The sequence below is a fragment of the Gossypium hirsutum genome, chromosome A05, assembly GCF_007990345.1.
Source record: "Gossypium hirsutum isolate 1008001.06 chromosome A05, Gossypium_hirsutum_v2.1, whole genome shotgun sequence".
In the NCBI taxonomy this organism is placed as follows: Eukaryota; Viridiplantae; Streptophyta; class Magnoliopsida; order Malvales; family Malvaceae; genus Gossypium; species Gossypium hirsutum.
The window spans coordinates 85170289-85197770 of NC_053428.1; the positions used below are offsets into that span (position 1 = coordinate 85170289).

The 27482-nt window shown below is 35.3% G+C and overlaps 1 non-coding gene and 1 pseudogene across 1 annotated transcript; one reads left to right on the forward strand and one right to left on the reverse strand.

Moving 5' to 3' along the window:
• Positions 1–1177: 1177 nt before the first annotated feature.
• LOC107957021 (glucose-6-phosphate 1-dehydrogenase, cytoplasmic isoform-like) lies at positions 1178–5919 on the reverse strand (annotated as a pseudogene).
• Positions 5920–22898: 16979 nt separating this feature from the next.
• On the forward strand, positions 22899–23005 carry LOC121229976 (small nucleolar RNA R71). Its single transcript, XR_005927927.1, has one exon. It is a non-coding gene; the product is annotated as a small nucleolar RNA R71 (small nucleolar RNA).
• The last annotated feature ends 4477 nt before the right edge of the window (positions 23006–27482 follow it).

Genomic DNA, 27482 nt, shown 5'->3' on the forward strand with positions numbered 1-27482 from the left:
ATTGGGTTCGCATTTACCCAAAATGGATAAAAAGAGTTAACAAATGTTAACTTTGTTGACATAAATTGTCACATCAAGAATTAATTAATTTTTAATATTTTTACAAAAAAAGTAAATAATTTTAATGACTTTCTATATTATTTAAATTCTTTGAATTTTTAAAAGGCTCAATTAATTGTTAGTGTGGCAATTCACGCGTATATTTACATCAACAAAGTTGATATTTTAATTTATTTTTAGATGATTTGATAAAAAAATAAAATTTAAGTTTAAAAAGAAGGAAAAAAATAAACGAATGATTAAAATAATTTTAAAAAAAATTGAAGTGTTAAAAAAAAGCGTGGTTGGTTTGAAAAGAAAAAAAAGGGATTGCGATGGCCAGTTTTAGTTTTATGAGAATTTATTATTTAAAAATTGTATGAATAGTTAGTGTAAATAAATAATGTTTAACTTTTTAATTATAATTAAAAATACTATTTCCATTATTTGAAAATTTTTTAAAAACAAAGGTAAAGGAAAACGAGAAAGGTACACAAAGACATCGACATTTTATCTAATCCACTTTTGATTTTCTGTTCACGAAATTCAAAAATAAAAATAAAAATAAAAATTAAGATTGGTTGAATTTATTTTTACAATCTCTAAAGCATTAATTAGTCTTATGTTAGAAACATGGTTTCTTTTTGGTTTTTAATTACTTTCATAATCCCGTTGGGATATAAAATCCATTTTGGTCATCAATCATGATTTATTGAAATGGTATTTTTGATGTTTACATGAGCAAAAAGAGGGGTTAGTGTATAAAGGTTGTTTTGGTATATTGGGTGGCACAAGTAAAGTGAAAAAGGTTCAATTTGAGGGAATTTGGGAGAGATGTGTGGCTAATAAAAGAAAACTTTCATCACACACACTTAAGGCTTCACATCTTGTTTACCTGCCTTTCTAGGTTTTCTTTGCCTTGCCCATCCTACCTTTCTCCCCTATATTTTTCCAAGGTGAAAAACTCTTTTAAGGATAAAAGTTGTTTGAATGTGGAGCTATTGATTTCTTGCAAACGGCAAAGGGTTGCTCAAGTAAACAGGTTTGGAACAGTTGTATATTTCTATGGTCAAGCCAACCTGATGCCATACCCTAAAATGAGACGCACATTACTTCCCCCCATCACAAGGAAACATCCTTCATAAAATGTTCCAAATTGGATTCAAAAAGGGATATAGGATCCTATTCTATACACAAAATATGTAAGGTACACACTTCAAATAGGCAAGGTAAAATGTTCCTAGGCTTGGCTGGGATAGGGTTACATGGCTGCGTTTTTATTGGATGTGTTACAAACCAATACCTCGCTTATATGGGAATGGTGATGAAACACCAAGTTATAGCAAGTTTCTATGAGGTGGAAGGGCCCAAATGTATCCATGTGTTTGAACATAACCGGCTTTAGCCGAAAGCTCATCTGCTTCTGTAGGACCAGGCTGCCTCGCTGGTATGGAGTCAGCTTCATTTCACCATTGTCAATTCGGTGTAGAAAAGGTGTGAATATCTTCCATGCCGCCTGTCAAATTGAAGCAATATGAATATCGGTTTGAATTTCTGCAAGGAGTGTGCACAAGTTCTTACCTTTAATTCATCTCTGCGAACAAAATGCTGCTGATCGCCTCGGATCCTGTATAACCAAAGGTAGATCCATTGTTCATTACATGGGAACCTTAAAACTGTATTCTTAATTCTCAAGTGTATTTAACTGGTTATCATGGTTTCTAATCCTAAACCTACTAGCCTTTAAAGCTCGAATGAAAATTGAAGCACTTCATTTGAAAGCAGAAAGATTAAAGGATCCCGAATAATAATATTTTGAGAATTAGGAGGGGCAAGGACCATACGTGTCAAGAACAAGACGTTCATAAGCCTCTCGGATCATAACACCTTGATAGCGTTGCTTGTATGACAGTGATATGGACACTTTAATTGCAGTAGGAGTCTTTAGTTTTATTTATTTATTATATATCAGGCTTTACTAAGAACTTTAGTTTTACTTATTTTATCTATTATATTAGGTTTTTATTTCCTTCATAAACTCTAAGCTAGGAATTCTACTTTATGTCAATTAGGACTCTTTCTTTTGTCATTAACAGTCTATAAAAGGCTGTCAATATGAAATAAAGAGGTAAGCAATTATTCTATCAAAAGAAATGTTATTTTGAGAGAGAGTTCAGTCAAGGACGAATCTGCCTTTTGAGTAACCATAGGTCGAAGCAAGAATTCTTTCTCGTCTAGACCTGTGACTAGATCCTACGCCAAGGCGCATAACAGACAGGTCTAGTTCACTTTGCACTGCTGACATCTCCAAACCGGGCTGCTTCACCTGCATTATAGACAAAATGCAAATCAGGGGCGCAAAGATGTTGCAACCGGTTTTCAAGCTTAAATTGAAATAATCCGGAACTATACATGTTGAAGCATGAAGGAAAGTCTACAAACGTGAAAACAGCATTCATAGAAACAATAGCTTTGATCATAGCCTTTCAGATGGACACAATAAGATTAGCAAACTCATTGTTAGCTTCATGTACATCGCTTCAGAAGGTTGCAGCCGTATGACAAACTCATTTCTCCCTTGCTTTTCACCTAAATAAAGAAGTCAATTCCAGCAACAAGCTTGTTAAAATGTCAGGATACTTGAAAAGAGTTAATAAAGAAAAGGGTTGGAGGCCAATGATAAACAAGTAATCCATAAGTGGAATTATAAAGAATCTTATATGCCAATTATCATACATTTGAATATATCACCAGGAACATCCTTAAATTGAACATGTATATCTGCCTTTCTTCAATGCTTTCCCTGCCTTTAGTATAAATGGAATACCTGAAACACATCAATGAGTGAAATTAGCAACTCAATGAAGAAGCACGTAAAACAAACAACAGTAATGAAAAGATGTAATTATGCTACCTTCCCATCTTTCATTGTGTATACGGAGGATAACAGTAGCAAATGTTGGGGTATTTGAGTGGTCAGGGACTGTCACATCATCTCGGTAACCTTCATATTGTCCGAGTACAACCTCTTCATCTTTAATTGGGAGTACGGATTGAAGAACCTGGATTTTATATGATAATAAGCATCTATGATAAAGAAAGCACTGACTTAAGAGTACCTAAACTCGAAGTTTCGAGAATCTCAACCATATATTTTTTAATGGATTCTCAAAACTTCATCGGTCTGTTAAGTATATGCAATTCCTAGAGTCCGGAGAGAGGGGAAAAAAAGTGCACCTTCACTTTCTCATCACGAATGTGTTCGGGTTTGAGAGAGACAGGCTTCTCCATAGCCACAAGACAAAACACCTGCAGTCATTATGAACTCGATTAATACGGGAAGTAGGCTAATGGTGCATAGCATGTTCTTGCCAACTTGTTAGGCTTATTTTAACCATATGATATCTAGTTGAGGTTAGCAATGACCTTACCTGCAACAGATGGTTTTGGATAATATCACGGATGATTCTGCACAAAGAGCGCAAAAGGAAAAAGAACTAAGAGTGCAGATACGCCTAGCTGAGGTTCATGGTTCTTCATACATTTTCTAATACCATAAGGATCCGAAATAAGTGCTATGAAGCATACCCATATTCACCAAAATATCCACCACGACCTTCAGTTCCGAAATCCTCCCTGAACACAATCTGCCAAAAGAAACAAAGAACATAGGGATTAATATCAAAGCAATATTATAACTTGACAATTAGCAAAGCTCTTTCAGCTTAGCAATGGTTTTTAACATTTTTCCCTTTTCAAAGTGAAAATCAGCATATACTGATGAAACTTGTTGCCTAAGAAGCATATCCTAAACCAATCAAACCTTCGCCATAGCATCTTCAGATGTTTAAACATCCACAAAGGAGGATCCTCACCCGTACATTATCAATGTTGTCACAATTCCAAAGAGGCAAGAAAAAGCGATTAGCAAAACGACCAGAGCTGCTAAAGAAATCAAGAAATACAAGCACCTATTTACATGTTTATTACCAGATTCTGGACCAATTCCTTTCCCAAATAGTGATCGATACGGTAAATTTGAGGTTCATCAAACAACTCTCCGATCTGGGAACCCAGTAGCTCGGCAGAGTCCAAATCTTTTCCAAATGGTTTTTCAACAACCACCCGAGTCCATCCACTAAGATCAGCTGGAAAATATCTTATATCTTGTTATCAAATCCATTGAAATATGAAACAAATGTGAAGCAAGCGAGAACTATATTCATAATCCCAAGAAGTAATCTATAATGATACATTCAAGCACTGTTGGTCTTGGAACAGAAGTACGTACATTTGTTCATGCAGTATTTCCTGATCATCCTGTAAACGGGTGGATATACCGATGGTGGAAGTGCGAGATAAAAGAGTCTCCGAGATGACACTTCTTGACTACTTTTTGAGATTTCATGCATTGCAATTTCCTTGTCTAACAGTTGAAAGCCCTCAGCAGAATCATATGACCCACTTACATATTTAACCTACATATAATTGCAATTGCTTGATAAAATTAACATGCAAATATAGGATTGAAGTGTGGTAAACATATGGCTAGAGCGCTGTACTGACAAGCTTCAAGGACTCTGACACATCTTCCGAGGGTGAACTGCTTCTCTCACCGAGAAGATATCTGCGGGTTCAATTAAAATGTCAGTCAAACCTATCATTTGTGATTTTGCATCATTCATCATAAAGTAAAACAACAATGAGCGACATTTATGGGCCAAAGAGTGAGCGACATTTATGGGCCAAAGAGTGAACTGTAGAAGTAGATTTGTTCTTTTTGAAGGAGAGGATCCATGTCTCACCCGCGATGCGGTTTCTCAATTCATCATCTGAAATCTTAGTCCTTGCATAGCCTAAAATGTGCACCTCACTAGGTGGTAGAAAGCCCTGCATATACACAATCCCGTGTCGCAGTTAGCATCCAATTGCATCATGTTCGACCCTTCGGCAAAGCCAACCTTCAACTTCACAGGAAGTGAGACGTAGATCAATTTCATTTCAGTTTTAATAAAGAATATGAATGAATATTTAGCACTTGACCTGGCAATAAAGATGAAAGAGAGCAGGGAAAGTCTTCTCCTTGGCAAGATCACCAGAGGCACCAAGAACAATGATTGAGAGGCATCCTGTTTCTGCCACATTATCATTGCTCCAAAACGAGTCACTCTTGTAACTCCATTCACTCGATCTCATCCTCTAAGCTTTGTATGATCTGTATTCAAAGAAATGTCATCTATATACAAAAAAATAGTGAATTTGCCTCTTTTTTTATCATGATTTAGCTTGCCCAAGCTCTCAACACTAATATTCAATTCTCAAGTTGTAATGCTTATAAAAACAAGAAATTAAGATTCCTTTAGCTTCTCTTGGATTTACCAAAAACATGCAAAAGAAACTTATATAAAAAATGCAAACTTTTATAGCATGGATCCCCACCCAGAAAGAAACAAACTTTCCATAAAAACTCAAAACCCAACGCAAAATTCAAAATGAAACAACAAATCAAAAAGAAGTAAAGAAAAAAACTTTCTGAAAGGCAAGAACAAAGACAGAGTAGAGTTCGGTTTTGATGTTTGAGTTAATGCTTGAAAAACTCACTACCCAACACACAGTTGAAATGAAATGAAACGACCAATCAAAAGAAACTCAATAAAAACACTCTCTTGAAAGCAAGAATCAAGACCCCGGATCATATAAACCAAGTGAAACAAACCTTACTGCACAATTCATATAAAACTGAAACCTGGGGTTTGAAGATAGAGAGAGTTTGGCTTGATGTAGAGTTAATGTTTCAAATTGTGGGGAAGCAAATTTCTGGTTTTAAAGCAGTATTTGTTCTACCAACTGTCTTATCTGCCTCTGATCTTAGCCGCCGAAGTTTATAAGATATTTTAGGTTCTGTCACACTAAGCACATTTATTTCACCGTATTTTTGTTAATTCCAAGCCAATTTTGAGATCTCAGCTCTAAGTCTTATCTTGTGTATCAATTTAAGTTTATTCTATTTTAGGTCTGTTTGTATGTTGTAATGATTGATTTTGGATGTAGTTATAAGAATGTGTTATATCTTAATGATTAATTTTGGCTGTAGTTATAAGAATGTGTTATGCCTTGTATAGCGGACCTTACAGTGTAATCTGTAAATCTCATAGACTACTTGCAGAGAGCTTAACACATATATTCCAATAGAATCAACAAACACCGAGTGTAACACTCATAACCCGTATCCGTCGCCGGACTAGAGTTAAGAGGTATTAGTGGACATTTCAGAACATTTTACGATCAATTCACAAACATCAATCATATAACATCATTTCATAGCAAGTCATACACAAAGTACCTTTCTTAGGTCAATGAGACCTTAAACATGCTTTAGAAAGGAATCGGAACTAATCCAAATACATACAAAATCTCTCAAATTTATACAATTTTTTCCAAGTTACAAAGGTCGCACACCCGTGTGAATAGGCTGTGTGCGTCACACGGCATTAGACACGCCCGTATGTTTAAGCCGTGTCAAAACAGGTCATACATACTGACTTATTCACACGACCGAGACATGCCCGTATGCGTTGGTCATGGCCGAAACTGACTTGGGTCACATGGCTAACCACACGCTCGTGTGTATAGCTCGTGTACCCTTCGAAATGGCTACACATGCCCATATGCCAAGGCTGTGTGCTTCACACGGCCACCATACACGCCCGTGTGTCTAAGTCGTGCTCGAGACTGACTTTAAATTGTAGGACTACCCTAGGGGACACACGGCTGTGTTACATGATCGTGTGCCACACACGGCTGAGACACATGCCTGTGTCTCAACTTGTGTGGACAAAATAGGCTACTTGAAAAGCCATTTTGCCACCCTATATACATAAGCTTTTAAGATCACATTTCATTAGGAGTGCGAAATTCGGGTAAAACCGAAAAAATTAGGTTAACCGACCGAATTCGGTTAATCGGTCGGTTAACCGAATTAATTTGGTTGGGGTCGGTTAAAATTTTTTTGAGTTTTCGGTTAACGGTTAATTCGGTTCGAAACCGGTCAGTTAACCAAAAAAATTCAGTTAACCGAAAAAAATTAATAAAAAAATTATAATATATAAATAGCCCACTATTCATTCAAACCCAATCCAACATACACTCAAATACCTAATCTAATATATATTAACTCAAGTACCCAACCCAACCCAATTACCCAACCCAACCATAAAAATTACAAATAATTTAACAAATAAAAATAAAATAAAAATCTAAAAATAAAAATAAAAATAAAAAACATATAATTTTATACAAATAATTCGGTTAATTCGGTTAATTCGGTTAATTTGGGTAATTCGGGTAATTCGGTTAATTCGATTAATTCGGTTAATTCGGTTAATTTTATACTTATTTTAACCAAAAATTAAAAAAATATATAATTTTTGGTTAATTCGGTTAACTGATCAAATTAACCGAAAAATTTTCAGTTCGGTTAATTTTTTTGAAAAAATTTTGGTTCGATTAATGGTTAAAAATTTTGAAAGGTCGGTTAATTCGATTAATGTTATTTCGGGTCAGTTAACCAGTCGATTAACCGATTGAACACCCCTACATTTCATAACCCAATATGCAAACAAAACATTTCCAAAACAAGCATCATTTATACTTCAATATCATTAATCATTTCCATACATAATTCCAACTCAAACATACTAATTCCATGTAACTAATTCATACCATGAACACATGATTCATATCACATTTATAACCATTTCAACCACAAACAAACTTACCAAAAAGACCATTTCACTAGGCCATATATATACACCAAATTTACCATTTTTGCATCACACATCATATACCAAAATCAAACCATAAGTTCAACCATAATCAAGCCATATATCATGGCATGATATATCCATCTCAAAACATACCACATTATTCCTAGCCTATACATGCCATACTTTGATATATACATTTTCAAAAGGTATCAAAATAATATTTGATAGTGTGGTGATGATCCTCAACGATCCCCGAGTTTCCGGTAGCTTCGGTAATCTATAAAACAATTGGAAAACACACAAAGTAAGATTTCAAAAGCTTAGAAAGCCATATACAAATAAACTTATCACATAACACAATTATAAGCCAAATTCATTCATATGAATCATGGCATAACACAATAGTAAGTTCATGTTTCTCATTTAGCTCAATCGTTCATAATCACTTACTTATAAGTACATCACATTTCCATGTAACTCATATATCAAAAGATCATATTCATACTCACCTTTCATTGCCAAATTCCAGATACAGTTCATACGTACTTGAATCAGATATACATTCACATAGTTATTCATTTCTCGAAATGTTTGTTGAATCGTACAAAATCAAATAGGATACGCGGATAGCTCGAAAAGCTCGTACTGTAACACCCTTTACCCATATCCGAGGTCGGGCTAAGGTATGAGGCGTTACCAGACAAACATACAAACATTAAACTAAAATACGAGCCATAAAATTTTATTCATATTTCAAAGCGTTCATTCTCTTACACATAGTCCCTTATTTGAGTCTACGGAGCCCAAAACATACTTTAGAAAGGGTTTGGGACTAAACCGAGAACTTACAAAAATCTTGGAAATTTCATGCTTTAAGGCTCCACACGCCCGTGTCCCAAAGTCGTGTTCCATACACGGCTGAGACACATGGTCGTGTCTCTGCCTGTGTGGAATATACCTAGGCTATTTTCCAAGCTTTGGTCAACCTTGATCTCTTACACACTTATACAAAATCAAAAGCATATAACATGGTATTCATTTAATGATTAAACATCCTCAATTAAACCACAAACATAGCATTTGTATGTCATCATACATGTGTCTCTCATACTAATTTTACCTTGTTTATTATAGTACCACTTATACATTTATACCAAGATTATCATCTTACCAAATATCTTCAGCTTAATCATCAAGCATTCATATTTAAAGCTAGATCATATTTTTATAAAATACCACGATTCAGATGCGCAGAATAACATGTTTGTCTGAAACATTTCAATTCAATTCCATACCCAACAAACATTACATTGAGACTAGTCATATATATACATGTCATGATACATAACATTCTCTTTTTGTTTTCTTATAAACACATATCATTTATTTCATTATATCAATATTTCATATACCATAGTTTCCATGTATTCCACATATATTTATTTTTCTCCTCCTCCTCTCCATTCCACATCCTTAATGTACATAGCATTCTTGTAAGTACGATTTCACAATTTATTAATAAATGTTCACATCAAACTGTCCACACGAGTCATAGTCACTTAATTGTTTATAATTCGAGCTACAGAGCTCCAAATTAAGATCCGTAAATTTCCCCTGAAACTAGACTCACATATCGTTACACCATAAAATTTTTATAATTTTTGGTTTAGCCAATTAGTACAGTTTATTCATTAAAATTTCCCCTGTTTCACTTTCTGACAGTTCTGACCTCTCTTCACTAAAAAATAATTATCTCACAGTACATAACTCGTATAATGTTCTTGTTGATTTATCTTGAAAATAGACTCATTATGGATTTTAAAAATATAATTTTAAGCCTCTAATTATTTTTCTCCAAATTTTTGTGATTTTCCAAAGTCAGAACAGGGGATCACGTAATCATTCTGAATCAGTCTCACGAAAACATAAATATCTCAAAATATAGAACTCCTTTGCTTTCTATATTTCTTTTATATGAAAATAGACTTATTAAGCTTTAATTTTATATCTCATTCAGTCTCTGATTCAATTTATACTATTTTTGGTGATTTTTCAAAATTACGTCATTGCTACTGTCCAAAACAGTTTTATTGCTAATTCACTCTTTCACACTTTCTTTGTATTAATCTCATTTTAACATACATATCACAAATCATTTTCACCACATTTCATACATCACAAGTATAGGCCCATGATCACAAGGTCACCATAAAATCATCCTCATGTATAACTTACTTGTTTATAACCTTACCACATCCGGGTCACTTAATGAACACATCATTCACATAACCAAGTTCCTACACATATTCATCACAAAACTCACAGAGCAATACATAGAGAGTCTCCCGTTGAACACTTCGGATCAATCCTCGATACTTGGTGGTTTCAGCACATAGCTCCACCCATCATATAGTTCGGCTCTCTTGTACACATGGTGAACACTTAGTACCACCCATGTGACCTAGCCAGTTTATTTCGTAGCTCTCTTGTCTACATGGTGTCCTTCACTTGGAACCAAGCATGCGACCTAGCTACATATATCCCGTAGCTCTCTTGTCTACATGGTGTACACATAGTATCACCCATGCGACCTAGCTACATCATAATGTCTTGTAGCTCTCTTGTACACATGATGTGCACTCAACACTATACATGTGACCTAGCTACATACCATCTGTATCATCCAATCTTTTCGAAGGTTCAACCGGGATTTCTTTCTTTTTTCCAACAATTTCACCAATCAAGTAATTATCCACAAACATATTTCCAGTATTTTTATAAAATATCATAATACAAGTAATAGTGATGTATTACTTACATATAAACTTACATCTCATTTAATATCAACGCAATAACATTAAATTACACATTGTCTTATTAAAAATCATATGAACTTACAATTTCCCATAATATCCATAATCATAGAAATCACATTTATGTATGATAATTCAATGCACTTCATGTACCATAGACATATTTTTAAATCAATTCATAAAATTGGCACCATAATCATTTAATTTAACATAATTCAATTAATTCACTAAATTTAACTTTCAAATATAAATTACAGCATTATTGTTGTATTATTATCATACCAACTTACATACTTTCAACACCTCGGAGATCACAGTAAATATATCAATTTTACATTGAAACATGCATAAATTAATGCTTATTATACATATGAACTTACCTTGATATTAAAACGGCCATTTTACCAACTTTCCCAATTTTTGATTTTTCTCTCATTCTAGGTTAAAATCTCGTTTTTCGGGATCTAAAACATCATATTTTACTTATTTAATTAATGTACTATTCAAAACAGTCCTTAACTCAAACTTTGGAAAAATTACAATTTTGCCCCTAAACTTTTGCATATTTACACTTTTGCCCCTAGGCTCGGGAATTAAACTTCATCCCTTATTATTATGTTTTATGACATGATGATCACTTTTCCCTTCTATGGCAACATCAAATTCTCACTCTAACATATACTTATGACTATTAGGTATTTTTACCGATTAAACACTTTTGCTCGTTTTCACTTAAAACCGAGTAGCACAAGTTGTCTAAAATAATTTAAAACCTCATATTGTATCATAAAACACCAGAATACACAAATTTTACCTATGGGTATTTTTCCAAATATGAACCCTAGGTTGAATTATTGCTAGCATAAGCTAAATCAAGTTACCAGGACTCCAAAAACGTAAAGAACTTGAAAAACTGGGTTAGAACGAACTTACAATTGAGCTTGGGAAGCTTGAAAACCCTATCCATGGAGTCTCCCTTGGTATACACGTCCATGGTGAAGAAGATGAGCAAAATTGGCTTTTAATTTTGTATTTTAATTCATTTTACCCCTAAATGACCAAAATACCCTTACCACTAAACTTTCCAAAAATTCCATCCATGTCCAATTTTTGTCCATAACTTAGAAATTGGTCAAATTGCTATTTAAGACCTCCTAATTAATATTTCAAATCAATTTCATACTAAAAACTTCTAGAATGCAAGTTTTGCAACTTATTCAATTTAGTCCCTAACTTCGAATTAAGCACTTTATGCATAGAATTTCTTCACGAAATTTTCACACAATCATGCAATCATATCATAGACCTCAAAATAATCATAAAATAATTATTTATATCTCAGATTTTGTGGTCCTGAAACCTCTGTTCCAACTAGACCCAATTTTGGGCTATTACACGTACAATGCCAACGTCCTAGACGTGGTCTTACATGTAATCAAATATTGATGTCTTTGTCCCAGACAGGGTCTTACACGAAATCAAATATGATGCCGATGTCCCAGACATGGTCTTACACGTAAATCTCAAATCGATGCCAATGTTCCAGACGTGGTCTTACACGAAATCACATATCGGAATCCTATGTCATGACATATGTATCCTAACTATTCCTATGGTTTGTACGAGCTTTTGGACATCGTAACATTATTGAGACTTTCTTAATTTCACATATTCAGCTTCTATAACCATTTATCACAATTCAATATCATATAAGCATGAATAATCAATTCAAACACATTTATTTGTATATAGACTTACCTCGTACAAGAATGAATTGAAACGAACGGTTATTCAACTACTTTTGACTTTCCTCGATCTAATTCTGTTTTCTTTGGTTCTTTATCTAAACACATTCAAATTTGACTTATTCAATCTCACATTCATTGAAATTAATCCATAATCACATATTTAGGGCATTTTACAAATTAACCCTCACATTTTTATATTTTAACACTTTAGTCCCTAATTCATAAAATCACAAAATACACATAATTTCATATTACACATGCTTGGGCGAATATTCCTTTAGCTCATATAAAGCCACATATTTAATTTATTTTCACATTTTAGTCCCTCAAAATCTCATTTTCACAATTTAGCCCAAATTACTCAAATTCATCAAAAATTCAAATACAAAACATATTAATCTAACACATGTCTTTCATTTTTCATCAATTAACATCACAAAGCTCACAAAATCAACAATGGCATCTCATGAAATAATCAATAATTTTAGAAATTTAGGCATAACCTTAATAGAACATAAAATAACGATCACAAAAACGTAAAAATTATCTAAAACAGATCAAAGAACATACCTTAATCACAATCAAAAGGAGTCGAACCCTAAAAGCTTTTATTCATTTCTTATTTTTTTTTGTATTTTTGGCAAAATGATGAAAATATGAAGCAAAAATCATGTTTTGTTTAGTTAATAAACATTAATTCATCATTTACCAAAATAACCTTATTATATACATTTAAAATCCACTAACTCTTGACATATATGTCCATTCATAAATTCAATGGTCTAATATCAACATAAGGACCTCAAAATTAATAAGCCATGTCAATTCGACACTTATTCATGTAGCACACAACTTTTGTATTTTCTGCTATTTAGTCATTTTATCAAATTGAGCACACAAATGATCAAATTTTCATACGAAACTTTCACACATGCTTAACAACATGCTTTAAACATGGAAAATAATATTAAAATACTATTCTAACTTAGATTTGTGGTCCCAAAACCACTATTCTGACTAGGGTTTAAATCGAGCTGTCACACCGCGAACCTATAGTTAGTTCGCAAACCTCAACCTGACAAACTATGCACCTTTACTAAGGTTATATGAAAATCAAGTAAAGGTTTAAGGTAATTGATTGTTAATCATTCTAACATGTCTCATCATAGGACGTCACATTACCGTCATTTCCATCATGTGACTAAGTTTATTCCTACTATAAAAGGGTCATATAAATAACCCACACAGTCTCATATAGACACTCTATCCTAATTTCCTAATCTCCTAAACTGAAACCACTTCTCAATCTTCACTCCTTTCCTCGTTTAACCATCAATTTTTTTCCTTTATTTACTTCATGTATTGATTGTAATTGTAATTTTATTTTACATTGTACTAGTTGATTTTAATTTATAATTATAATAAAAGATAAACATTTTGAAATGTTAATAAAAGATATTGACTTTTGTATGTTAGATAATTTTTGAAGTATGTCTATTATTTGGGTTTTTATATTTTTAACGAAATAATTTTTTTCTGAGTGAACAAAATAATTATTTAAGAATGGAAGCATATAATTTTATATTTTCTAAATGAATCTATTTAGTTGGAATGTCCGTGGTTTGGAGAATCCATGGAATGTTCGGCATGTACAGTATTCGTTGTGTAAATATAATCCTCGGATGCTTTTTCTTATAGAGACAAAAATTGACGCTCAGGGGATGGATCAAGTGTGTCGCCAGTTTGGCTTCCTTTGTGGTATAGATATTTCAACTTTTGGTAGTAGGGTGGCATTTTGTTGGGTTGGAAACTAGATATCAGGTTCATTTGCATCTGATTTATTTGGGTTACCATATCGATGTGGTTGTTGATGATGTTACTGGGATAAGTTGGAGATTCATGGGGTTTTATGGGTCTCCGGTAGAATAGGCAAGCACTGACTCATGGCGTTTGCTTTGAGATTTAGGGAGTAATTCTACTTTTTCGTGGATGGTGGCTGGTGATTTCAACGAGATAGCATATGCTTTTGAGAAGCTAGGGGGTCGTCTTCGCTCTGATCGATAGATGGAGGCCTTCCATTTAGTGTTGGTCGATTGTGAGCTTCATGTTCTGGGTTTTGAGGGGCATTGGTTCACTTGGGAATGGGTTCAGTTTTTGGACACTAACATTCGAGAACGTTTGGATCGTTGTGTTGTTATTCTTTTGTTGGGGTTGCTTTGTCTACTTGGGGTCTAACACTTCATAGATATAGGCGCCGATTAGTTCAATAGGCTACGGCTCGATTAGAATGATTGCATCAGGCCAAACCTTCCGATGACATCTTGGCTGATATCACTGAGGTAAAATTAACTTTCAATCGGGAGGCTGATAAAGAGGAATTGTTTTGAGGCCAACGGGCACGAGTGAATTGGATGCGCTATGGTGGTCACAACATATAGTTCTACCACAAGTTTACCACTTTTCAGAAACATATGAATATGACAACTTCCTTAGTGGATGCTAATGGTCGTAATTGTACAGACATAGATACTATGTTTGGGGTTGCCACTAAATATTTTAAAAGCTTGTTTACTTCTTTTAGGCTGGAGAATTTTGATAATTTGCTGGCAGGCATAAATGTGTGTGTTACTCCCTCAATGAATGGGGTTTTGCTCTCTGATTTTTTATCTCAAGAGATTCAATCAGCTATTGACAGTATGTCTCCTTTAAAGGCCTCAGGCAGGATGGGTTCTTAGCTTTGTTTTATCAGAAATACTGGCATATTATTAGCGCTAATGTCACGGATTACTATTTACGAGTGCTTCAAAGGGAGCTTTCTCTTTCTGATATAAATGTCACGAATCTTATTCTCCTTTTTAAGGTACGTAACCCTAGGTAAATGTCACAATTCTGTTCAATTAGTCTCTATTCTATTCTCTACAAGATTATCTCTACAGTTCTGGTGAACATGTTTAAGAGGATTTTGCATGTCTATATTGACAAGGTGCAGAGTGCGTTTGTCCCTGGCTATTTTATCACTGACAATTTCCTTACCACTTATGAGGTGCTTTATTCCTTTAAACATAAGAGAAATGGGAGATTCGATTTTTTTGCTCTCACTTGACATGAGCAAGGCTTACGACCAGGTTGAGTGGGCTTTTCTGAAGGCTATCATATTCGTATGGGATTCTGTTTAGATTGGGTTTATTTGATTATGAATTGTATTAGTACGGTTTCTTATTCAATTGATCTTAATGGACATTGGGGAGAACTTTTTCAGCTGACTCGAGGACTCCATGATGGTCGCTAAACTAACTAAAAATTCGACTAAGGCTAGCGCACCTATCGAACAACAACTGACTCTAGGTTGATTAATTGAAATCTCTTTCTAATTAAAACCCCTATTGTCGCATTAATTTGATTTATGGATCCCCTTATTAGATTTGACTCTAATTTGGCAGATTATGTCGTCCTATCTCTAGGATTGCATGCAACTCCGCTTAATTATGGAGGATCTACTCTTAAACAGGGACTTTTGCTCTATTGAATAAGCACATCAAAACCTGAATTAATATTCTGAAATATTAAAACAAGAATTAAAACTTACAATTAAGAATAAGAACAACTATTTATCATATAATTCAAATAGTACTAAGATCTGTCTTAGGTTTCATCTCCCTTAGGTATTTAGGGAGTTTAGTTCATAATAATGGAAAACATTTCAAAATTGGGAAAATAACAAAACATAAAGAAACCCAAAGAACTTCTAATAAAATTGAATATAGATCTTCAGTCTTGAAGTAGATCCTGCTTCTGAGCTGATTCCGATGGTTGTTCTTGAGTATTTTCCCTTCTACCCTGCGTCCCCCTTTGGTCCTCTTTTAGGGTGTTCATATAGACTTTAGAATGCTTCAAAACCATCAAAATTAGCCTTTTCCGAGTAGAATTAGACTTGGGCTCGACAGGGACACGGCCGTGTGATTGTGCTCAATCCATGTGTAATTTTGAGTTGGTTTTTAGTAGACACGGCCATGACACACGGGCGTGTGTCCTGCCCGTGTGTCCCACACGGGCGTATAGTTTGCCCGTGTGAAAGTGCCTAGGCCGTGTGAGATACTGAGATAAGCCCATTTTGTCCGTTTTTGGCCCGTTTCTTGCTCTTTTCACCTTCTTACGCTCAACTAAGTATAAAACATGAATTTAAAGAATTAGGAGCATCAAATTCACTAAATCTTGTGATAAATCATCCAAAAATATGCCAAGCATGGGATAAAAATATCTATATATTATGGTTTATCAAAATATCCCTACACTTAAACATTTGCTTGTCCTCAAGCAAAATCCTCAACTTACAATTAAAATAAATTCTTCTCAACTTATAATTCTCATCAATAATGTTTCAAAGTAATTCACAAGTAATCATATATTGAATGTTTAACTAAAAGAACATTAAAGTTTCACACAATCCAAGTTGAGCATTTTAATCATAAAATCATAGGTATCCCCTTTTATCAAAGTAATTATCTTTAATTCCAAATCGACAAGGGTCAACATCCTCAATAAAGATTCACTAAAATCACTCAAAGTGTTTAAGGTTCAATAATTAAGCACTCAATAGTCAAACATGAAAATTTATTATTTTCAGCTTGTATGAAAATAAAATCTCCGCCACTATAAATGAGATGATACACAAATCAAAAGGTCTTTAACAAGGTTGTAATGGGGCTTGGGTTAAATATGTGGATAAAGGCTGAAAAAGAGGGTTAGAATCGAGATTAATTTAATAAATTATCAAACTTAAAAAAATAAAGTTAATTACTGGATTACAAACAAGTGCCAAAATTAAAACCATCTGGAACTAGTCAAGTGAGCTTTTTCTTACTATAATAACTTTAACTTATCCAAGCTCTTTATAATATAAATATGAATATGAATATAAATATAGATTATTTTTTTTTTTAAGAATAAGAACAGTACAATAATGGAAAGTGCATAATAAGGACTAATTCAGCAACTGAAATGAATAAACATAGTTAGGTAACTAATCAAATCAAATCTCGATAAAAAGGGAGTAAAAAAGGGAGAAATTCTTAACGAATCAAAAAGGGTTAAGATGTGGGTTAACATTAAGGAGGAAATCAAGAAACAATGGTTAAGGCTCAAAGGGGTTCACTAAGGGTCAATTATGTGGGTAGGCTTTTTACAGGGTAAGTGGGTTAAAACCTAAGTGCCTTTATCATCTTAGTATATCAAATCAAAGGTGTGGTCTTGACATGCATAATCGAAGCAAGTTCTAGAATAACAATTCAATGTTGACACACTCATAACCAATAAAATCAGTGAGCAAGAAAGATATATGCTCTAAAAGGCTCAAAATCTCACGAAAATTATAGGTATTTGATGTCAATCCTGTAAATTCAAAACTTCAAGATAATACCTCAATTCAGGGAAACAACTTAGCAATTTTAATTCTCAAAAGTCAAATTATCACGTATGATTCTCTAATGCCTTTAAAGTTTAAACAATCAATGCACAATTCCCTATGATTAAATTCAAAACATATCAATAAAAATCATAAATCAATCAGAATTCTCTCTAATAGTAATATGAGAACATTATTTGAGAACGAGATAAAAATTCAGGGATAATAAAAATAACCTCCCCACACTTAAGATGTACATTGTCCTCAATGCACAAAGATAGATAATAACAATAGAAGCATAATATCATAAGAAAGGGAGAGAAGCGAAACTGCCCTGAATTTTTGGATGGAATCCTTGGAATAATGAAAGTTAAAATTGTAGATATGGCTAATGATATGCATGAGTCTGAGCTACTATGAAGAAAATAAACACAACTGTGAAGAGAATTAAAGGGTTACTCGATAATAGCCATAAAGATAAAAATAGTTTAAAAGTATAAATGACAAGTCTGCAAAATAAACATAAAACAAAAATAAAAGAGAAGATTAAAGAAAAGCGAAAAAGATAAAAAGAAAAATAAAAATAAAAGGACTCAAAAGTCCTCATCGATGGATGGATCTTGTGGTGGTGGTGGTGGAGGCGAGATGTTGAAGTGCTGGCAGATCTGCTACAGAGTCGCCTCGATGTTGTCGAACCTCGCAAAACACTGTTGCTTGAAGCAAGTAAGTCGCTCGAATATATCGGTCACGGTGGCAGCAGAAGGTCGATGACTCGATGGTGGCAGTGGGTGTGGGTCCTCGTGAGGGGAAGGGACATCGTCGGTAATGTCCTCTGGCTCATCCTAGTCATCAGAGTGAATAGGTCTATACTGAGGGGGGTCGAATCCACGACATCGTTCTATCATTCTCATGTGGATCATACTAGAAATTCCCTGAGGAGCTGTCTGGCCTACTAATGTGAGTGTCGATGACATCTCTGGAGTGTCGAAGAGGTCGAAGTGTCGAGCTAGGCGAGTCACGTAGGGACTAAGGCAGATGGGGCCCCTCCTAAGGCGGTCTATCTAGTGGCGAAAAGCAAGGGCAATAAAGTATTCCAAATCGAATACATGACTAGTAGTCATGCTCTATAAAAAGTAAGCATCGATGGTGCTAATGGCTCCGGTGCTCTCTCTCCTCTTAGTCAAGGTGTGAGCCAAGATGACATGGATGTAGTGTAGTGCTGGAGGAAGAGAAGTTGCCTTTGAGCGACTTATGTCATAGGGAACAGTACTCGTCGTAAGGTCAGTCTAACAGCAGGAAGGCGAGTGGTGTATGTGTCGGTGAAGATGTAGAAAAGCCTCAGAAGCCATAAACTCCCCCTGTAGAGGCCCAAAGCAGCTCCAAACTCTGGTACACTCATGTGTCTTATGAGTCCACCAAGTCTGAAAATGATAGTATCGGCCTCGTCGTGGGTATTCATCACGTGCTAAAGATGGAAAGTAGTGCAAAATTCCAAGGTAAGCTCCGAATAGGTGGGCTCGATAATCACAAAAAATCAACCCCACGGGAAAGTGACGAGATGGAATCGAACAATGTGGGAAAGTTGGACCTGTTCCAAGGCGGTCCAATCTATGCAAAGGCCCACTCCTAATGGTCGTACTCGAAGAAGCTGAAATAAGTCGTCCTGTGGGCCTGACGAGAATCGAAGAAGAGGGTGACGAGCTTCGGTTGAGGCGCTCGAGGAGGTTGCACCAGGACCCTTCCACTTTTTTGAAGCGGAGAAGGTAGTTTTCTTGCTCGTGTGTTTGTCATAGTATTCCTGAAAATGACAGAACTCAGAAGCAGTACCAAATATTCAACCACAAGTCAAAGGAAAAAAATAAGAATCTAAATAGTAAAATAAAACTATAGTCCTAAAAAGAATATACCCTAACAATAATCCTAGCAAAGACCAGAATAATAGAAAAACATATAGGAACATAACAATAGCACTAAGGAATAAAAATTAAGAAAAAGATCACAGAGAAAACAATATAAAGTAAAATAAAGGATGATATAAATACTAAAAATAATAAAATAGGAGAAAACAAAGATAAAAAATGAAAGAATCAGAAAACTAAAATAAAACAAAACAAAGTAATAAAAATAATAATCATAATAAATAACAAATATAATGAAGAATAACAGTAATAATAATGAAGACTAATAAAAAATAAATAAATAAATAAAATTGACTAAAAGTAAAATGGAATAACAATTAAGAAATAAAGAAAAAAATAAGTAAAACTGGAATAAAATAATTGTGAATGTAAAAGAGGAAACCACGGGCAGTGATCGAAGGTGCGGACGGTGGCGACTGGTTAGGGTGGTGTGGGCCGAACGGAGGTTGGCGTTTTGTGTAGGATAGGAGGGGGTTGACGAGATGGTAGGTGGTTGGTTGAAGAGGAAGAATGGGGAAAAGGGAAAGGAAATGGGAAGAAAGAAAGAAGAAGGGAGAGAAAGGATGGGGGTAGGGAGGAAAGGAAGAAAAATAAAAAGGGAAGGGGAGTGAGGTGGCCGGCGGTTGGTCGGAGATGAAGGGGGAGGGACTTGCGGCGGAGGCTAGTTGGGAAAATTTGGAGAAAAAGACAAAAAAATAAAATTTTAGGGTTTTGGGGTGTTTAAATGGGACACGGTCGTGTAAGGCCCGTGTTGGGCCACACGGCCGTGTCACACGCCTGTGTGGCTCAGAGTTAGCCCGTATTTATCGTGAAAATTAAATGCTCATTCGTCACACCGCCTATGACACGCCCGTGTTGTCCTGTCGTGTGGTTCACACGGCCGTGTTACATAGCCGTGTGCTATATCCTTCGCTTCTCCCACGCCCGTGTGGTATCCCACACGCCCGTGTGTCTGAACACACGATTGTGTGCCTTACCTGTGTAACTCTCTGACTTGTTTAAAATTTGAAAATGTAAGCTCTAGGTTTCACACGACCGTGTCGCATGCCCGTGTTGCTTTATTGCAAGCCGTGTGCATATTGATTTTTGGGAAATTTCAGCCCTGTTTCCACACGGCCAAGGACACGCTCGTGTGTCCAGGCCATATGGGTCATTGTACCTGTAAAAAAAACATAGAAAATAGATAAAATAAATAGGTTAGTGGTGTTAGTGCTCGGGTTGCCTTTCTAGAAGTGCTTTTTTATAGTCTAAGCTCGACTTAGCTCATATTTGTACGGTCATGGTGGTTCGAGGAGTTGAAACTCCTCATCCCTGCTATCAATCTTATCAAAATAAGGTTTTAGATGAGTACTATTTACCTTAAAAATGCCGAATTTAGGATAAGTTACCACGACTGTACCGTATGGGACAACGTTGAGTACCGAAAAAGAGTTGCTCTATTGGGTTCAGAAGTGGAAACACGAGGGTCTGTTTGATCTAACAGTACTTTGTCTCCAACCTTAAGTTGATTTGATTCATCTTTAGGTTTGTCATGGCACTGCCTTGATTTATCGTGTATCCCCGATTTCTTCTTAACTGTTGTTCGCCATTCATCTAGTTCCTTGATTTGTAATCTTCATCCCTCAAGAGTTGTTCATGGCTCCATCACTTTATCCTTAGGGATTTCTTACACAACAATCTGAGCTAACATGTTGTTCTCATGGGAAGAACTCGTAATATCATCTTGATCACTAGATAGTCTAACAGAGTCACAAGCTTGAAGTTTAATCGTGTCACCACCTACACGAAACGTTAATTCTCTTGTACCAATATCAATAATAGTTCTAGTAGTTGCTAAAAAGGGTCGTCCTAATATAAAATGAGCGTCACCATTCTTTTCCATGTCTAATACAACAAAGTTTACTCGGAATATGAATTTATCAATCTTAACGAGTACGTCCTCAACAATACCCCTTGGAAATCTAATAGTTTTATCTGCCAGTTGTATATTCATCCTAGTTTGTTTAGGTTTCCCAATACCTAGTTGTTTAAACATTTTATAGGGCATGACATTTATACTTGCCCCTAAATCGGCTAAAGCATTATCGACATTTAAACTACCGATTAAATAAGGAATAGTAAAACTCCCTGGATCCTTTAACTTGTTAGGTAGTTTATTCTGTAGAATTGTTGAGCAAACTACATTTAATTCCACATGCGACGAATCATCTAAATTCGTTTGTTTGCTAGAAGCTCCTTTAAAAATTTTAATGAATTGGGCATCTACGAAAGAGCTTCAATAAACGGTAAGTTAATATGTAATTTTTTTGAGATGTTAAGAAATTTACTGAATTGTTCGTCTATGCGGTCTTTCTTTATCGCTTTAGGGTATGACACACGAGGTGTGTATTCTCTGCTTACCAGTTTCTATTTATCATTGCTTACATCAACCTTACATTTATCTACCTTATTGTCTTGTCTCGGTTTCGGCTCATCTTCAACTAACTCTTCATCATTGTGCACAGTAATGGCATGAAGTTGCTCCTTTGGGTTAGTTTCTGTGTTACTGGGCATGCTACCTTGTGGTCATTCCTATTTGAGTTTCAAGCCCTTGAATTGACACTTGCTGATTCTTAAGCACTGTTTCGGTATTCTGAAAACGAGTTTCTAACACCGAGATGAATTTTGTGAGCATCTCTTCTAGGTTCGGTTTTTTATTTTGTTGGTAAGGTGGTTGTTGGAAACTTAGAGGATGTTGTGGTTTTTGATTCCCTTGACCACCCCACGAGAAATTAGGATGGTTCCTCTAACCTGCAGTATAAGTGTTACTATACGGGTTTTTTTGAGGTCTAGAATTATTCCCATAAAGTGGACTTGTTCCTCCTCGGTGCTAAGGTTGAAGGACGGATAATCTATGCTGTGCACTCCTCCTCCATTTGAATCACACCTCATCATTAGATGTACCTAAGCAGAACCACACAAACCATCAATCTTTTTATTTAAAAGTTCTACCTGGTTAGATAGCATAGTGACCGCGTCGAGGCTGAAAATACTAGCTGCTTTTGTTGACTTCGTTCTAATGACTTGCCACTGATAATTATTCAGTGACATTTCTTCAATAAACTCGTAATCCTCTTGAGGTGTTTTTTTATTTAAAGTTCCACCGGTGGCTGCATCGATCAGTTGCCTTGTTGAGGGGTTCACACTGTTTGTAAAAAGTCTAAACCTGAGGTAACCCATGGTGAGGGCACCGTCTCAATAAGTCCTTGTATATCTCCCATGCGTCATAAAAAGTTTCTAAATCTATCTGTACAAAAGAAGAGATATCATTCCTCAATTTAGCCATTTTAGCAGGCGGAAAATATTTAAGTAAAATTTTTCGGTCATTTTTTCCCAAGTGGTGATTGACCCTCGTGGTAACGAGTTCAACCACTGTTTAGCCTTATTCCTCAATGAAAAGGGAAACAACCGAAGGCGAATGGCATCGTCAGAAATGCCATTGATCTTAAAGGTGTCGCAGAATTCTAAAAAAATTGCTAAATGAGTGTTTGGATCCTCGTCTTGCAAACCATCAAACTGAACAAACTATTGTATCATTTGAATCGTGTTAGGTTTCAGTTTAAAATTATTTCCAGCAACAGCAACTCTAACTATACTCGATTCAGTTCCTGTTAAAGTAGGTTTAGCATAATCATACATAGTATGAGGAGCAGGATCCTGATTTACTGGATTTGCAGCAACCACAAGAGGTAGCGGATTATTTTGATTATCAGCCATCTTCTCGATTGTAGTATGGATATCGTCCTTTCGCTCTTCCTCTATGTATTGTAGACTTCACCTTATTTCTCTTCGGTTTTTGCAAGCCGTGCTCTCGATCTGACTATCAAAAAGCAAAGGTCCTAACGGGTTCCTCCTAGTCATAAACTAGAGACACCTGCCAGAAGCAATTAAAAAGAAAATTTTAGAAAAGAAAAATTAAACTTAAAAACAAAAAGTAAATTGTAATAAAAGAAAAAAATGGCTAAAGTAATAAAAATCAAGCGTTCCTAATATCTTAGTCCCCGGCAACGGCGCCAAAAACTTGATGGTCACTAAACTAACTAAAAATTTGACAAAGGCAAGCGCACCTATTGAATAGTAGTATAGTTGAGGTGAGACCGAAAATATCGTATCCACGAGGACTAAAAGTACTACTAATTACTATCTTTTTATTATTTAGCCTAAGAATTGAAGGGATATTTTCTAAACTAAACTTAATTAACTAATTAACTAAGAACGCGATAGAGATAAAAGTTGGAAAAATATTCTTTGGAAAACCGATTGAGAAGACAATACCCAAGGAAGAATCCACCTAGACTTCACTTATCACTTCTGAATTAGACGATTTATTCACTTGACTTAATCCGTAGAAATCTCTGATTTATGTTAATATCTCTTTTGAGACTAAGAAAAACTGACTCTAGGTTGATTAATTGAAATATCTTTCTAATTAAAACCCCTATTGTCGTATTAACTTGATCTATGAATTCCTTTATTAGATTTGACTCCAATCCGACAGATTTATGTCGTCCTATTTCTAGGATTGCATACAACTCCGCTTAATTATGGAGGATCTACTCTTAAACAGGGACTTTTGCTTCACTGAATAAGCACATCAAAACCTGAATTAATATCCTGAAATATTAAAACAAGAATGAAAACTCACAATTAAGAATAAGAACAACTATTTATCATATAAGTCAAATAGTATAAGATCTGTCTTAGGTTTCATCTCCCTTAGGTATTTAGGGAGTTTAGTTCATAATAATGGAAAACATCTCAAATCTGAGAAAACAACAAAACATAAAGAAACCTAAAGAACTTCTAAGGAAATTGAATGGAGATCTTCAGTCTTGAAGTAGATTCTGCTTCCAAGCTAATTCCGATGGCTGTCCTTGAGTATTTTCTGCCTTCTACTCTGTGTCCCCCCTTTAGTCCTCTTTTAGGGTGTTTATATAGACTTTAGAATGCTTCAAAACCCTCAAAATTAGCATTTTTTGAGTAGAATTAGACTTGGGCTCAACAAGGACACGACCATGTAGCACGCCCGTGTGATGGTGCTCAATCTGTGTGTAATTCTGAGTTGGTTTTTAGTCAACACGGCCATGACACCCGGGGGTGTGGCCTGCCTGTGTGTCCCACACGGGCGTGTGGTTTGCCCGTGTGAAAGTGCCTAGGCCGTGTGAGATACTGAGATAAGCCCGTTTTGTCCGTTTTTGGCCCGTTTCTTGCTCTTTTCACCTTCTTATGCTCACCTAAGTATAAAACATGAATTTAAAGGATTAGGAGCATCAAATTCACTAAATCTTGTGATAAATTATCCAAAAATATGCCAAGCATGGTATAAAAATATGTATATATTATGGTTTATCACTCCGCTAGGGGGACCTCCTAAGTCCTTTCCTCTTTCTTTTGTACGGAGAAGGACTTTCTGCTTTGTTTCGATTGGCCATAAGGGAGGGCACTTTTAAGGGTGTGCATGTTAGATGTACAAGCCCTCGTCTGACACATCTTCTTTTTTTAGGCGACTGTGTAACACCCTTCACCCGTATTCAGTGCCGGAATAGGGTTACAGAGCATCACCTAACTTATAAAAATAATTAAGTAATCATTTAGCAAACATTTTCTCAATTCAACCATTCATTATTCAATCTCAATCAATTTTTCCCTAATATAAGCCTACGAGGCCCTAAACATGCTTTGGGAGTGATTCGGGACTAAACCGCTAACTTATAAAACTTTTACGAAACTTATAAATGTTTTATCAAAATAGGGGACACACGCCCGTGTGGCCAGGCCGTGTGAGAAGACACACTCGTGTCACAGGCTGTGTAGACATTCAAAATGGGAGCACATGGCCGTGTCCCAGCCTGTGCCTAACCTCGTGTAACTCTCTGGCTTGAGTCACACGGCCAACTCACACGCCCTTGTGGCTAACCCATATGTTTAAAAAAAATGGCCACACACGACTGTGTGCTAGGCCATGTGCTAGGCCGTGCCAAACCTGTAGGGTATACTGACTTATGCCACACGGCCAAGTCACACGCCCACGTGTGAGACTGTATGGAGCATACTGACTGGATTTCTAAAACCACACCAGGGGACATACGGCCGTGTACTTGACCGTGTGTCACACACGGCTGAGACACACGCCCATGACTCTGCCCATTTGGACAAAAATAGGCTATTTACCAAGCCATTTTGCCACCCAAATATGCATATACCTACACAACCAAAATGACACCAAATAATAGCATAAATGAATATCAAATTTAGCCACAATCAAATCTAATTCATACCATTTCCAATTCTAGCAACCAACATTCTTATAACCCCAAATCTTACTCAATTAAAGCACACCAAAACACATATACAAACCAACTAACTTAACATTTACCTAACATATACATTTTGCACCAATTCACAAATATAATTCATATGTAATATCAACCATTTAAAATATATAATATTAATAACCACAAGCCTCATAATATAATCCATTCCCATATCCATCCATGAACTCAAACATCAACATATATGCACAAATATGCACATAACCAAATTCACCAAATTAAGCCAACTCTCATGGCTATATTTACAAATCAAAACATAAACATTTACAAGCCAATTCAAATGGCCAATATCACTACCAAAACATAGCCAAAATGACTCAAAATCCCTATACATCCATATACTTAATATACCAAAGTTCAAAGGTACCAAGTGATAGGTAGATAGTGTGATGCGATCTCTGATGATCCCCGAATCCAACCTAGCTTGATAACACTGTAAAACACGGGAAAAATAAAAAAAGTAAGGTATAAAGCTTAGTAAGCTCGTATGAAATAAACTTAATACAGTCTCACAAATATAATTCAATAGATTGAATAAAACAACATAAAGCTTACTAACGAACAAACCTTTCATATGCTCATTCACAAACTATATAATTTCATCATCATATCTTTGATTCAATGCTAAAATATTTTATACACATACCTGTACCATCCCTTACAAATCTCATACACATTCTTGTCTTATATTTACCTATTGAACCATTCGGAATAGAATTCGGATACTCAAGGATCTCGCATGATAAGTACCTATACCATGGCCCGAAGCCAAACCGGTATCTCGCATCCAAAGTGCTATATCATGGCCCGAAGCCAACTCAACATATCCCCTAATGACATGTCACTAGCATCATAAAATATTCCTAAGGTTCAACCGGGATTTCGAATGTCTAATCATCATCGAATTACTATCGTTCATATCCACTGTCTCATATTTGCAATTTATGCAATATTAAAGCATATTAAATACATTTGTATAGAAATTTATCACATACGAACTTACCTCGGATGTGTAAACGACGAAATGAGTTGACTAGTCGATAACTTTATCTTTTCCCCGATCCAAGTCTCTATTTCTCCTATCTTGATCTAAATATATTCAAAATTGACTTATTCAATCATCTATTCATTCAATTTAGTCCAAAACACACTTTAAAACACATTTACACTTTTGCCCCACTATTTCACATTTTTCACAATTTAGTCATTATTTCATAAAATCATAAATTAATGAAATTCACAATAAGCCCATGCTAGCTGAATTACCATAATGCCCCTAGCAGCCCATATTTTTCATTTATTTGACATTTCAACCACAAAATTTCAACATATCTCGATTAAATCCCTATTTTGCATTTTCTTTAAAATTACTTAACAAAACTTGTATATCTATCAACAAGCATTCATAATTTATCATCAACATCA